General features: G+C 37.8%; 1 long non-coding RNA gene across 1 annotated transcript; it reads left to right on the forward strand.

Annotated features, from left to right (window-relative positions):
* Positions 1-2,339: 2,339 nt before the first annotated feature.
* On the forward strand, positions 2,340-3,049 carry LOC121855451. The gene is made up of 2 exons (XR_006086794.1): positions 2,340-2,486; positions 2,667-3,049. It is a non-coding gene; the product is annotated as an uncharacterized LOC121855451 (long non-coding RNA).
* The last annotated feature ends 1,348 nt before the right edge of the window (positions 3,050-4,397 follow it).

The raw sequence follows: 4,397 nt of genomic DNA on the forward strand, positions 1-4,397 counted from the left end.
CAAAAACACAACATATTCCGCCAATTTCACAAAGTACACTATTAACACTTCAACTTTTTAAACCACTTAACACGTTTAACACTTAAAGGATTTCATTTCGATTAAACTACCGTCTTCAATTTAAATATCCTGTACTCTAACAACTTGAATTAAGAACAACTTCAAAATCTCCCTAGTTAACCACAGACAGAAATCTTAAATACGTTTCACAGGCCACAAGTCAAATACTTGTATTAAAAACCACACAAAATGTTTAAGAAAACATTTCCAATGCGGAACACTAACAGCCAAACAAACAAATGTCTAAACACTACTTTATATACTACACTTTACTTTTCTTTTCTTTTCTTTTCTTCTTCACAAACTAAAGGAGTTCTAACACCAGACACAAGGATCGGATTGTAACTGATGCATCCTTGCCGGTTCGACCTTTAAATACCCCAACCTTCCCGCCGAACCGTCAAATTATTTGCTCTCTGCTCACCGAACCACCTCATTCGAATAACTTCAAATTTTCAACATTTTATTCTTCACCTTAGCGTCAAAGTACAAGGATACATTAAAAAAAACTCTGGTGTCATCTTCAACATTATTCAAACAAACTCCAACAAAGTCCATTTCATGAAATATAGCCAAAATATATGAGCTCAAAACGGCCACATTCTTGCTTTCCGGGACCCCGAACTTCTTCTCCGGTAAACACCGTCACAACCAAACGAGGGGATTATCCAGATCAACTGCTCTTGGGTATTTGCACCATAGACATAAGTCGCAGTATCGTAGTCAATAAAGTTTCCTTCCAAGATGGAAATAACAACATACCCTACAATCAGTTACTCACATCTCCATTCCTTGGTGAGAACTATCAACGGTGAATTTAATAAAGTCAAGACCCCGAGTAATGTTTTCCCATTACCGTCAAATACTTTACGTACAGTATATATGTATAACTTAATTCAAACAATGTAAAACAAAAACATCGTGGTAACATTCTATACTATGCTTAAATACCCGTGCTGAGACCTGACCCAATAAATCATTATCAAATTGTGATAGTAAATATCTCTCTAACCATTGCTATGTCAACTAGAAACTGGTCCATGTAAGCCATACCCCATGTAACTGACGAGTATATTATAGTCATCCGCAGAGGACAAACAGCACGAGTACGAGTACGAAATCTTTAGTTAAGAGGTGAAAGAAAATTATTAGGGGTTGAGGGAAAAGTGGTGAAACTGAAATACAGTAGGAGTAGAAAGAATCTTTCTTATTGGTGTTTTATCTTTGTTCTGCTCCCTTGGGTCGTCAGACCTTTGTATTAATATTGCTCTATTTATATAATGCTGCTTATTATTATTATTTTTATTATTGTTGGATTTAGTGAGCCAGCCCAGGTCCTTGTGTAGCTGGGAGGGTAGTCACATTTTTTTGGGGGCTAAGATGTTAGTTCAATGTTAATTGTTAAATATTAGTTATGTTAGTCTAAAGGTACACTGTATGGAGAGGCCTGCCAGGTTCTTAATACCACTTACCACCAGTGCCAGATTTATTAGACCTGTGGAGGCCCCCCTCATTATAACTACCCCAAGAGGGTGGGGTGGCGAGTGAAGCGAACCTAATCATCTGGGAGTTCCGCAATTCTAAATATCATATTATTAGCACCACAGCATTCATTCAAAATAGACGGTTCATAGGAAAACCACCCAGTCGTCAATTTCAACGAGTAGCTAGCCTAATTTCTATCACGTGATAAACATGAATTTTAAAGATTGAAAATAAAATCAACCAAATCAATACAATATTATAATATGTGGAGGCCCCTGGCCAACTGCCCACTTTGCCCACTCTTCAATCCGGCCCTGCTCACAACTCTACTCTACTTTCTTGTAACGTGTACGTTTTCTTCTCCATTGTTGTAACATATGTCTGTCTTTTGTTAATTTTACTGTTTCTGCTCTATGGTCAATTTCAAGTAAAGGTTAATATTAACTCGGTGCTTTGTTCTTCATTGTTTTTCTCTCTCTGTCATCTTATTTTATTCCTCATATTAACTTCTTTACACTATTCTATTTAAGTTTAAGACTTTTTTAATATTACAATAGTACTATTTGGATGTATATGTGTCTTAACAATGTCTCACACTTAAACTGAGGCCAATATTGCTGTTGTAATATATTCACAATTTCTATCAAAGATAAGTAAAGCACTGAATACGATTTCATAATATTTTCCTTTCACGTTTTACACTACTTTCGTGTCACAATAAAGTTTAAATCGTTTACTCGTCATCAAACAACCAAACGGCGTTTCCCTCCGGCATGGTGTCACTTTGACGTCATAACAAGGCAATGTTCCCATTGGCTACAATTTCACCTAAAACAGCTTGTGATTGGTCAGGGAGTGTGGGCCGCCTGTATATAAAGCCTGGTAGACGGACGTCAACACAGAACACTGGCACGCGACGACGCTACAACATCTTCTGTACTGTAAGTGTATCTTCAAATTGTAAATTATTTGTTGGCGATTGGGAAGCTATTGTTTAAAATTTCACTTGACAAAAAAAAAAAGGAAATTTTATTAGTCTTGATATTACCTAAACTAAACTTTTTAAATAAGTTTCGCGTTAAACCAGGCTTACATAACATTAATCTTCTTGCTATTTCTAGAACACGCTCATCAAACGACCATGAACCCTATACGAGTTGACCGAGGTAGCTGCAGTGTCACCACAAGAACAATTCGGAGCGTCTACAAAAGTTCTCTTGCTTTGCTTTTTACCTGTTGATGGAGAACTCGATCGCAACAATTCCTTTCCTACTCCAGTTCTACCGCGGTTAGTGGATCCTTCCCACAGCATTACAGTGAGTTTCCTAGTGTTAAACTACAAGAAATTGGTCTCCAAAAAAACTGCTTTGTTATTTCTTCTACCCCATTTGTGGGTCATGAGCTGTATTGCATTACATTCTGTGCAAGTAAAGTCAAACTTGTACATATTGAATATCCAGTATATGTAACCAATAAAGTTTTTCTATTTATGGAATAATCCAAATCCTTGCTTTTACTAAATCAAAACCCAGAGTATAATAAAATCTCGACTACGTCTGCTGTTTGAAAGTTTGCCCATAAATAGTTCTCAAATACTCTACTTAATGGTGTTAAACGCTTCGGGAAATACAGCTCTACTCCTCTTAAATTAGTATTACTTTTTCACAACATAACCCAATAGACAAATGATGACATTAATGTGTGGCTTTTTACTTTCCAATCGTTCAAAGTCCACAGTGGCCCTGTACTAAAGTACGATCATCACTGGTTTAAACTAATCTTAGTATTGTCTAATAACACCAGAAGTGGTAAAATACTAAATTCCAAACAAGACATATGAAAGTCTAACCTATAAATAAAAATATGAACTTCCATCTATGACCACTGCAATACTAAATATAGACCCAAGTCTTTCAATATTCAGTCGAAATCAAGGTAAAATTAGAGGTCTGGTCCTGTAGTTTGGACAATTCTAAAACGCTTCTTCAATTGGATTTCCGCCGCAATGTATATTAGAGTATTTTCATCTCAAAAGACTGCCTTTTACTTGTTCAACATGGGAAAGGCTTTGAAATTGAAAAAGCAAAGTGGGTTAAAGATGTAATAACGACGGTTGTGCATGTCAGAGATAAGAGAACCGTCAACAAGGATATTTAGAGCAAGGTATAGTTAAGTGGGAAGTACAGAAGGAGAATAAAAGCGGAGGGTGGTTTGTGAGTTAACGTGTAGCTATACCTTCTTTAACGAGTCACCCATCTGAGACGTCCGATTTCTCAGGACGTCTGAGTCCTCCGTTTTCTTTCCATCTTAGAGTGCACCCGAGACTTCCTTGTTCCTAAAGCCCCGTCCACACGATCGAGCAGTGCCCGGCGGCCTTTGACCCTTTACCGGGCAAAGCTTGTGTGTTGTACACACGGGGGTGATTGGCGTCAGTCATAGTCGGGCGCTAGTAAGTGGTCTGCAGTGGCGGATACGCTACGATCGCACGAATAATCGCCCGACAGTGAAAAGCAAAGATCATATCGTTGTGTACTATAATAATTGCTGCTATGTGCAAATGCAGAAAAAGGGGATGGTGGTTAGGTCGGAAAAAAGTATTGAAGTCATGCCACGATTTTACGTGAACGGCAAGATGGACACGAGCGAGACATGACAAAGGACTCTAACACCTTTTACAAATTTCGAGCGAAAGTGCAACCATATATAAAAAAAACCAGGATACCAATATGAGGGAAAGTATATCTCTAGAGGCAACGCTTGTATATCTTTCAACTGGTATGCACCTACACGTCACGAGGATATCGAAACAAAGTTTGTCTCGCATAATACCTGCTATGAACTACTCGAGGAAG

The sequence above is a fragment of the Homarus americanus genome, unplaced genomic scaffold, assembly GCF_018991925.1.
Source record: "Homarus americanus isolate GMGI-L3 unplaced genomic scaffold, GMGI_Hamer_2.0 scaffold21453, whole genome shotgun sequence".
In the NCBI taxonomy this organism is placed as follows: Eukaryota; Metazoa; Arthropoda; class Malacostraca; order Decapoda; family Nephropidae; genus Homarus; species Homarus americanus.